This window comes from Petaurus breviceps, unplaced genomic scaffold (genome assembly GCF_028583685.1).
Source record: "Petaurus breviceps papuanus isolate PSGF00001 unplaced genomic scaffold, PetGlider_PUasm1.0 523, whole genome shotgun sequence".
Lineage (NCBI taxonomy): Eukaryota > Metazoa > Chordata > Mammalia > Diprotodontia > Petauridae > Petaurus > Petaurus breviceps.
In genome coordinates, this window is record NW_027186356.1 from 1,033,859 (window position 1) to 1,045,080 (window position 11,222).

An 11,222-nucleotide genomic window follows, 5' to 3' on the forward strand; every position below is an offset into this window, starting at 1 on the left:
ATATAATATATAATAATAACGATATAGGAAATAATTAAAAGAGGAAAGAAAGGCTCTAGAATTAAGAGGGGTTGGAAAAGATGTCCTGTAGAAGGTAGGATTTTAGCTGGGACTTCAGCGAAACCAGGAAGTGGTGATGAGGAAAGAGAAGATTCTAGGCATTGGAGACAGGCAGACAAAACGGCGGGAGCCAAGAAATAAAGGATTGTTTGGTCCATGGAATAGCCAGGAGGTTAATGTTGTTGGACAGAAGAGTATAGCAGGGAGTAATGTATAGAAGAAGACTGGAAAGATAGGAAGGGACCATGTTATGATGGGGTTAGAAGAGGGGTGAGGAACCTGTGACCTCGAAGCCACATGTGGCCCTCTAGGTCCTCAAGTATGGCCCTTTTATTGAATCCAAGGCAATTTGTTTTGTCAAGTTTGGATCCAGTCAAAGGGCCGCATTTGAGGACCTAAATGGCCACATGTGGCCTCGAGATCCCGGGTTCCTCACCCCTGACTTATAACATCAAGCAGAGGATTTTGGATTTGATCCTGGAAGTGATAGGGAGCCACTGATGTGTGTGTGTGTGTGTGTGTGTGTGTGTGTGTGTGTGTGTGTTCAGGGTGGGATGGGGTGGGGCAGTTTATGGTGATATGATTAGACCTTTGCTTTAGGAAAATCCTTTTGCTTCTGAGTGGACTGGAGTGAGGAGAAACTTGATGCTGCAGACCCACAGCAGGTCATTGCAATGATCCAGGTGTGGGGTGATGAGGGTCCTCACCAGAGGGGTGGCAGCATCAGAGGAGAAAAGAGGGCATATTGGAGAGATATCGCAAAGTGACATCAACAGGCCTTGGCAGCAGCTCGGCTGCTGGGGGTGAAGAGGAGTGGGAGCCAAGGATGGCTTCTAGGTTATGAGCCTAAGGGACAGGCAGGATGGTGATGCCCTCTGTAATGAGTGCAGTTTTGGACATGGTAAGTTTAAGCTGTGCACTGAGCATTCAGATGTTGAGGTTTCTGAAAGGCAGCTGGAGATGTGAGGCTAGAGATCAGTAGAGAGGTTAGGGCAGAGAGGGAGCTTTGAGAATCATCCCCATAGAGATTAGAATTAATCCCCAGGAATTGATAAAATGACTAAGTAAACTAGAAGAAGAGAAGACAGGCCAGGGTAGAAACCTTTGGGACACCTATGGTTAGAGGGTGTGATCTGGAGGAGGAGCCAACAGAGAAGAAAGAGGAGGAGGGGTCAGAGAGGGAGGAGGAGAACCAGGAAAGAGCAGTACCTCAAAATTTATGGAGAAGAGGGTGATCCGCTGAGTCAGAGTCTGCAGAAAGGAGGTCAAAAATGAAGAGAAAGAGAAGGCCACTGGATCTGGCCATCAGGACATCACTGGTAACCATGGAAAGAGCAGTTTTGGTGGACTGATGAGGTCTGAAGCTGGATTGTAGGGGGTTAAGAGAAAATGGAGGCATGCAATGTGGATGGCCTTCTCAAGGTTAGCCATAAAGGGAGGAAGGGATATAGGGAGATAAAGGATAGACAAAGAGAGATAGGATAATATCGGGAATGGAAGCATCAGATGAAGGTTTTTTGAGAAGAAGGAAGACCTAGGCATGTTTGTAGGCAGTAGAGAAGGAACCAGTAGACAGGGAGAGATGGAAGATGAGTGTCAGAGTCAGACTGACAGAGGGAGCAATCTGTTGGAGGCGAAGTGGAGCAGACTGACTGTTCAGGTAGAGAGTTTGCCTAAAGACTTGAGATGTAGTAAGAAAGAACACAGGCCGGAAGTCAGACAACCTGTGCTTGGGTCCCAGGTTGCCTAGCAGCTGGTTGGGAGGTTTTGGGCAAGGCACTTCCATCTCTCTAGAAAGGGCCCTTTCTCTTTAGACCTCAGTTTCCCCCACTGTAAAATGGGGGAATTGAAACAAATGAGTTCTAAGATCTCTCTCCATTCTACATCCTGTGGTCTAAGGCTTTTCCCAGCTTGAAACTTCTGTGTTCTAAGGATCCTCCCAACTCTGGCACCCTGTGTTCTAAGGGCCCTCCCAGCTCTGACACCCTGTGTTCTAAGGGTTCTTCCATCTCTGATATCCTGTGTTCTAAGGGCCCTCCCAACTCTGACACTGTTGTTCTAAGGGCCCTCCCAGCTCTGACACCCAGAGTTCTAAGAACCCTCCCAGCTCTGACACTCTGTGTGCTAAGAACCCTCTCAACTCTGACACCCTGTGTTCTAAGGGCCCTCCCAGCTCTGACACCCAGAGTTCTAAGAACCCTCCCAGCTCTGACACTCTGTGTGCTAAGTGCCCTCCCAGTTCTGACACCCTGAGTTCTAAGAGCCCTCCCATCTCTGACACCCTGAGTTCTAAGAACCCACCCAGCTCTGACACTCTATGTTCTAAGGGCCCTCCTGGCTCTGACATTCATAGTCCTTCACTTCAGGGTTATCTTCTCCAAGAAGCTTTTCTGGACTTCCCTAACCTCTAGTGTCCTCCCTCCCAACCTACTTTGTGTATATTTGGAATTCTTAACTTTATGCTGGATATATTTTAAATGCCCTTGTCAGCTCTTTGCTCCTTGACAGTGGGATTTGTTTTAAACTTTGTTCTTGTATCCCCAACACCCAGCACCAAGCCCTCCACAGAGTAGGCTCTTAATACTTGCTAATTGATTGATTTTCTGTTTTAAGGTCCCCTCCTAGCTCAGACACACTATCTTCTTAGGGCCCTCCCAGCTCTGACTTTCTATAGAGCTGGGAGGCAGGGAGAGGAGCAGGGTGTTGGTCATGGGCGGGCCTGGTGCTGCCTTAGGTAGGCCCCAAGCTTGAGTGGGCCCAGGGCAGGGCCAGCTGGAGTGTGTGGGGAGGAGCAGGAGTCAGGCTCTCTTCTGCCCTGGGTCAAAGGGTCCTTCCTGGGAGCTGAGCCCCTTGACCCTTTCTTAGCTCTGTCCCTTTTTTCCAAGGAAAGAGCTCCTTTCTCTCCAAAAATTTGAGGGGCTGGAACCCAGAGGACTGGGAAGCTCCAGAATAGGGTGGAGAGGGGAGGAAAGACATGAGGTCCCTGGAGGGATCATAGAATGTCGTAGCAGGAAAGGCCCTTAGAGACTGTCTAGTTCAGTCCCCCACCTTTTCCTTTTTTTTTTTTTTTTTTAGCAGAACCCTAGGCCAGAATGTTGAGTGATTTAGCCAAGGCCACACAGGTACTTAGCATCAGTAAGGAAGGATTTGAACTCAGATCCTTTGTTCCCTAATCCAATATGACCCCACTAAGCCTGCTTACCCTCTTGACCCACAGACCTAATGGTAGACTGCATCAAAAAATTGACCCCCTCCCCTAGTCACATTATAGAGGAGGAGTCCATGGCCCAACATCAAGCCAGTGAGCTGCTTCCATAGAGTTCTTAATCTAGTCACCTCCCCTAGAGCACAGGCATCGATTCCATAATGTCTCCAGCTCATCTCCCCCAAGGGCCTCCCTTTTCTGATTTCCCAATTCTTTGGTGGAGGAGGGACCAAGGTGGAGTGGGCAGAGACAGACAATGCCACCAGAGAGATGTACAGAGGACAGACACCCTGACTCCAGCCCAGAGCTCCTGACTTCCAGACTAGGTAGGTAATCCAGGCTCTTTGCCTGTGGGAAGAAGGCAAGAACACCATCTGCATGGAGAAGGCCTCTGTGTGTGTTTGGGTGTGGTGGGGGAGATGGGGAGCCCCCAAAGGTTTGGGCTTAGCAGGGCTGGATTCCAGAGCCCCAGGTGAGCAGGGCTTGTGGGGACAGGGATGGGGAGCCAGAAGGGGCCGCCAGCAGGTGGGAGTCCCTGAATAGAGCTGATGGGAGCCCAGAGACAGACATGCCTGGACAGGATGGGCAGGGCAGGTGAGAGGGAGCCTGGCGGGCAGGTGAGGGAGGGGTAGGCTGGTGGGGCGGGCAAGGGGCCCACACTGTTCCCAAGAGGCAGTCCCCAGTGGACTGCCCAGCCTGGCCCTGACCTGCCTGGCCTAGCCTGCCCCAGCCTAGCCCTGAGAGCCCCAGGCAAGGCCTTCAGATACAAGCCAGGGTACATCCAAGGTGGTGTGGGAGCATGAGGAGGCAGAGAAAGAATGGCCACTGTGCTTCCTGAAGCCATGACTAGGGAAGATGTCCCAGAACACCCACAAGCCCAGAAACACAAAAACAACACACAGACCCAAATGCATACAGACAAGGACATGTAGAGACTGTTTTGGTAGAATGGAAATTTGCCTTTAGAGTCAGAGGAGGCTTTGGTTGGAATCCCACATCTCACTGAGCCTCACTTTCCTCATCTGTGCAATGGGGGTAATAATATCTCTGGCTGCCTCTCACTGGGTTGGTTGTGAGATGAAATACCTCCCCAGGGACCCTGGCAAACCTGAAGGTTCCACATAAATGCCTATTCTTGCTATGATGACTGCAGACCCAGACGCCCAACATCTGCACCCCCAGACACATTTTCACCCCCCCATGTGGCCATGTACACTCAGCACACCCCAGCTGCTCGAACTCCCAATTCCTCCCACATCTGGCCAGCTCCCTGGCTCCAGGCACATTCTCACGGACACGTGCCCAACAGCTCCCCAGAGGACCAGAGCCCAGGCCCCAGGCTGCCCCTGCCAGCGTCACCCGAACCCACCCTCACGTCCACACCCACACCCCCTCTTCTCCCGACCAGCTGGCCCAAGACTCGGGGATAGCTCTGTGGGATGGGCTGAAGGAGGGAGGGGGCACCTGGCCACCTCTGGCCGGGAGCCCTCCGAGATTGGGATATTCTCCCCTTCTGCCGCCTCTCGGCAGAAGCCCGGGGGATGCCCCCTCCGCCAAACCACGTAGGCTGGCCTGGGGACCCCGCCAAAATTTTTAGCCCAGACTGGCAGGCCAGTCCCTTAATGGGGGAGGGGTTAGAGGGGATGGCGGGGCGGGGCGGGTCCTGGAGAGGACAGCAGCCCAGGCCCCAGATCCTGGGCGGGGCTGGGGGGGTCCTCCCCTGCCCTGGCTGTGGGCCCCTTCCCCCTCCCTGCGTGCTCTGGGTGGCGCCTGCATCTCTTCATCCCCCTCCGCCCCCAGCCTGGGCGCACCCTGTCATTACCCTCCAGCTTCCAGGCCCGCCCGGGCAGGGCCAAGCTGGGCAGGGGCTGCTGATTCTGGGAGGGGGCGGTGGGAAGGGAAGGGAGGGGAGGACGGGGCCGGGGCCCAGCCTGGAAAGACACCGACAGCTACATGAAAAGAGCCCACTGTGTGCCTCCTGAACCTCTCTGGGGGAGGGGCTGCCGGGATTGTGTAACCCCCAGCCCCGAATAGCCCTGCCTCCTGGCAGTGGGCAGTGTGATGCCCACGGAAGAGTCCGGACAGCGAGCTCCTGAAACTCCCTAAACGTGTGCCCTTGGGCAAATCCCCTCCGCTCTGCACCTTCTCTTGCACGCGATCGAGGACTGGAAGGGACCCAGACCTTTCACTTTACGGAGGGGACGCAGAGAGGGGAAGGAAGGAAGGGGCGGAGCAGTGATTTGAGCCCTGGACTTCTGACCCGGTGACCAGTGCTAACGCCCTACCTCACAAGCTTGTGAGAAAAGTACTTTGTAAACAGCATAAGGAGCCGAAGCAATGCCAGGGTTTCTTCAGAATAATAACTGACATTGGCATCCAGAGTGCCTTCACTGTTTGCAAAGCCTGTTATTACCCCACTGTGCAGAGGGAAAGACTGAGGCTCAGAAAGCCTCAGTGAATTCCCCATGGCCATAAACCAGTGTCAGAGGCAGTATGGGAAGCCTGGCCCCTCCTAACTTCAGATAGAGTTTTATGGGACCCCGAATTCATCCCTTATCATTAGTATTCCTTGGGGGGGAGGCAGGTACCAAAGACTTTGGTGTCAACCTCCCTTGTCTTGAATAGGGTGTACTTGACATGATGCTGGGGGACATGTGGCATATAGTAACCCACTGAGAAGAGAAAAGGACCTGGCTCTTCTGGAATCAGAGGAAGAGAGTCTCTGGGGGGAAGTGGCTGGAAGTCCGGTAAAATCATCTTCTGGAGGAAGCAGCTGGGTCACGCAGTCTTGTGGGGAGGCCTGTCTAGAGCTGTCTAGCTCCCAGGGCCTGCTTGTGGCAAAATTTTTGACTCTTCCCTTCCCAGGAGGCAAAAGACCCCATAAGCCCTAAATTCCTGGGTCATTGGATTTCAAGCTAGAAGGGATTGTAAATCAGATAGACCTACCCTGCCCCCCATCTGACAAACAAAGGGAGGGAGAAGCTTGCCAAAGATGGCAAGAGTTAGATGCAAAGTAAAAGATCATGTCATTTGAGCTCAGCAGCTAGAATCTGGTCTGGGGAGAGATTCGTACTTGGGTCCCCTGACTCCAGCTCAGTGCCTGATCCCCTGCAGGCTGCTGTTACAAACCCCATCAGGATCAGGGGCAAGATTGTCATTGTCCAGGTCCTACCTCCTGGAGCATCCCACCCATTTCTGAGCCAGGGTGCCCTCCTGGGATGGCAGGCACCCAGGCCTCTGTGGCTCTTTGGGTGAGGTCACCTCTCCCCAGAGGGATGGGAGGGAAGGGCCAGCCAGGGCACTATCCCTCCTATCTCCCCCTTCACCTGCCTTCCTGGGGCGGGGCCTCTGCCCTGGCAAAGTGGCTCATTACCATGGCGACCGCCTGGCGTGCTGCCTCCCTGGGAACCTGGCCCAGGGCCACCTCATTCCTGCCAGGCTTAATAGACAACCTTCCAGCCTGGCACTGTCACCTCTGTGGGGAGTGGGTGGCCCCCTCACCTTCAGGGCCACCTGGACCCAAGCCCTAGTATGGCCTCCACCTTCCCCCAGAGCCATCCAGAAGATCCTGAATCATCAACCTAACACTCCTAGGATCTCAGCCTAGAAGGAATCTAAGGGACCCCTAGGGGCTGAAGCTGGGGCCCAGCCTATAGGTCACTTGGTCCAACCTCCTTCTGTACAGATGAGACTGAGGGCTAGAGAAGGACAGCCCTGAGTAGCAGTGGCAGGTTTTGAACCCAAGGTCTATCAATTCCACTTCTTGGGAATTTTGACCTTTTGTTCCTCCAAATTAAAAGTTCTTTACCTTGTTTATGCCATGTGAAGCCCAAGACCCTCTTCCCAAATCATATATTTAAAGTCGATAAAATCAGGGCAGTTAGGCAGTACAGTGGGCTAGAGCAGCTGCCCAGGTTTCAGGAGGACCTGAGTTCAAATCCTTTCTCAGACACTTGACACTTACTAGCTGTATGACCCTGGGCAAGTCACTTAATCCAGATTGCCTCAAAAAAATTTTTTTAATTAAATTAAATACAGAGGATTCCAAAAGAGACCAATTCTATCAAAATGCAGTTTTCAAAATAATTTTAAAAGACAAATTCATGGACCCACAGGTTAAGGACCTCCAGATGAGATGAATTTTGTGATTATTTTTTTTCTAGCTCTCTAAAGTAATCATTTGGTAGCTGGCATTGAATATGTAGGTCCTATTAACCCCAAATCCCATGATCTTTCCACTGTTATCTACCAACCTCTTCATACCATCCAGCACTACTGTTGGCTTGGAAATTCTACAGGTGAGGAAACTGAGATCTAGCTAGGGAAAGTTACTAGCCCGAGGTCACTGGGCTATTGATGGGCTTGCCCAGTGCCCTGGCTCAGAGTCCCAAATTCTTTCCCAGGTCAGCACTGGAAGCAGCCGCAAGATTTATAGCTCAAATTCTTCCTTTGTACACTAGAGAGAGAGAAGGGTCAGGAGCTGCCCAAGGTTGGAGGGTCCTATGGACTAAGCCAAGGCTTTCTGTCAAGGTGAGGAGCCTGGATACCTTCTGAAAGCCTAGCTCTGCCCCTGCTCTTCATCCCCCTCCTCCACTTCCCCAACCAGGCATCTTTGCTGAGCCCCCACAATGCATAGTCCCAGGGTAAGGGGGATGCAGAGGAGCGGAGGCCCAGTCACATCCCCCACCCCTACCCCCCAGGCCAGGGGCTTGGGGAGAAGAGCCACCCCCACACAGAACAATGAGGAATTAAGTGCTCAGCCTAGTGGTGGGAGTGGGCTCAGGGGTGGAGGAGGGACCAAAGTGTCTTTTCTTGTGCCTGAAGTTAAGGTACACGTAGTAGGTGTTTTACTGGATTATAATTCATTTGAGGGCAGGGCCTAGTGTGGGAGGGAAAGAGTCTCCTTTCACCTCCCAGTTCCCCGATTAATCTCCACCCCCAGCCCATCCCCTGTGAATTCCCTTTGCTCACCTTAGCCTCTGGCCTTTATTCAGCATGGCTTTATATTTTCCTTTCTTTGTAGCCCCAGTACTCTGCACTGTGCCCAGCCCACAGTTAAGTGCTTAGTACCTGCTGATTGACTAATTACTGCTCCCTCTCTCCAGCCCCTCTCGGACCCCGCAGGAGGTATCTTGACTTTTTTGGAGTGGCCCAGTGAGGGGAGGAAGGCCTGGACCAGAGATTTCTGGAGTGCTGGGAATTCCTCCTATGGAAACTCCTTTCATAGATCCAGATCACCTCAAGCCCTCAGAGGGTGGCTACAGAAGCTTGGAGGACAGGCTCATGGCCATCACACCAACAGTCCAGGTCAGCAGCAGTGACTGAACTCAGGGCTTCCCAGCGCTGTGGCCCTATCCATTCTGCCACATAGCCTTTCTTTTTTTTTCCTCTTTTTTTATTTTTTAGTTTATGTAAACTAAACATTCATTTCCATAAGATTTTGAGTTACACATTTTCTCCCCATTTTTCCCCTACCCACCACCCCAAAACAGCCATCCCACTGAATATCCCGTCCCCCAATCTGCTCTCTCCCATATCTTCACCCATCCCCCCTCCAACTTTCCAGTAGGGCACAGTGGATGGCTATGCCCCAGTGCCTGTATATCTTATTTCCCAGTTACATGTAAAATAATAATAATATGTATATATTTTTAAACATTTGATTTTAAAACTTTGAATTCCAGATTCTTTCCCTTCCTCGTCACCCACCCTCACACAGCCTTTCTAAGGTTTAATTACACTAATAACAACAGTGACCAGTGTTTATAAGGTTTGCAAAGTACTTCACACTCTGGAGGTAGATGTTACTCTTGTAAGAACTGGTCAGAGAAGATGACTCCAGGCATCTTGCCCACCCTGCCTGCCCACCTCCTCGAGGGCCCTGCAGCTGCAGGTAAGCAGCTGGCCCCTCTCCCACCTCTTCAACTTCTTGCTTTCCTCTTCCCTTGCCTCCCTCTTTTCTTTCTTTCCCTCCCTCCCTTCCCTCCCTTCTTTCTTTCCTCTCTGTCTTCTTTTCTTTTTTTGCCCTGGGACACCATCCACTCATCAGCCCAGTCCCACTTTGGATGCACCCAGGACTGCCCATCTCATTCCCTTACTTGGGTTGGATTAGCTCTCCTGGGGCTCCCAAAGATTTGCCATATCTATGTGGGTCTTAGTTTGGTTACCCGATCAACTTTAGCCAAACTACAATTCAGAATTCCTGGGATCAATGGCTCCACAGGCCCAGCCTCCCCAGCAGCAGGGACTACGAGCTTCTGCTACTCCACTGAGCCGGTCTTCCAATTCTCCAAAGCCTTCCGTGGACCAATGTAGTCCAGACAGTGACCATTCTCACTCCCCCTTCGCCTCCACCCCCCTTCACTGCTGAGCTTCCTGAAAAAGGTGTGATGTCCCTGTTTTCCATGCTCTTTTCACTCCCTTGCAATCCAGCCTCTGGCCTACCATCCCTCTGCTAAAACTGCTTTCTTAAAGGTCGCCAATGGTCTAATTGCTGAATCTGGCAGCTTCCCCCCTTCTCTTTCCTGAATCCTCGTAGCTTTTGACATGATTGGGCACCCTCTTCTGCTTTCAAGGGAACAGCCATCATACTCTTGGTTTTGACTTTTCTCTCCTCCTGAGCTGGCTTCTCATCTTCCTTTTTTTTAAGGCAATCAGGGTTAAATGACTTGCCCAGGGTCACACAGTGAGTGTCTGAAGCCAGATTTGAACTCAGGTCCTCCTGACTCCAGGGCTGGTGCTCTATCCACTGCAACACCTCTTCCTTACCTCTTAATGGGGGTGGTCCTCCAAGGTCTGTCCTTGGTGTTCTTCCCCTCTATGTATCATTTTCCCTGGCAGTCTCATCAACTCCTATCTCCCTGCAAATAACTCCTGGGTCTTTTTTTTTTCTTTTTCTTTTTGAGGGCAATTGGGGTTAAGTGACTTGCCCAAAGTCACATGGCTAGTGTGTCAAGTGAGGCCAGATTTGAACTCAGGTCCTCCTGACTCCAGGTTTGGTGCTCTGCTCACTTGGCCACCTAGCCCCCCTGACTCCTGGGTCTTTACCGCCAGTACTACTTTCTCTTTTAATCTTTACACTTGCATCTTCAGTTACTTACAGGACATCGAAAAGAAAGGATCTTAGGGCCTCCACTTTACCCTTTATCCAGCCTCTTCATTTTACAGATGAGAAAACTGAGCTGTAGGAGGCAAAGTGACTTGTCCAAGGTCACGTGGTTAGTGACAGAAGCAGGCTCTGGATCCAAGTTTCCTGTTTTCAAAGTCTGCTTTTTATCCACATCTCCACCAGAATGTTCCACCAAAAACCAACACTTCCAAAACAGAGCTCATTATCCTTCTCCTTAACCCTGCTCCTTTAGGATCAATGTCAGGAAAATATTCCTGGTAATTGGAACTTTCTAGGAGAGAAATGGGGCTGCCACAGGAGGTGATGAATTACCCTCCACTATGGGTCTTCAGGCCAAGGCTGGATGGCCTGGTGTGTTGGAGTTCAGGAATGTGTGGGTCTAGCTGGCCTCCAAGGGTCCTTGGAAATTCTGTGGCAACTTCTGCTTCAGGGAATTTGAGGTATCAGGATGGGGTCTGTGAGAGGGGGAAAGCAGCCAGAAGCCCAGGCTGGAGGGCAGAAAGAGGTCAAGGTGAGGGGACAGGCTAGGACAGTCTGATGATGGAAGATGGAGTGGTCCAACTGTTCCCTTTGTGGTAGCTTTAGGAGAGCTTAGACATAGTGACAGGGAACCTTAGTAGTGGAGGGGGGGAGTTACCCAGGGGCAGCACTGCCTTTGTGGCTCCAGAGTCAGAGGGTTTGGGTTCAAATCTCACCTCTGATGTTTCCTGCCTATGTGACCTTGAGCAAATGAGTCTCCCTGGCTCTGTTTCCCAGACATTCCCTGCTTCCTGGGGTCACAAGGAAGACAGTCAGACAATGGATTAGCATGTGAGCTCCTTGAGAGGA

General features: G+C 51.6%; 1 long non-coding RNA gene across 1 annotated transcript; it reads left to right on the forward strand.

The window, feature by feature from the left end:
- Nucleotides 1-2,801: 2,801 nt before the first annotated feature.
- On the forward strand, nucleotides 2,802-8,936 carry LOC138172306 (uncharacterized). The gene is made up of 3 exons (XR_011171091.1): nucleotides 2,802-3,591; nucleotides 7,669-7,795; nucleotides 8,371-8,936. It is a non-coding gene; the product is annotated as an uncharacterized lncRNA (long non-coding RNA).
- Nucleotides 8,937-11,222: the final 2,286 nt, after the last annotated feature.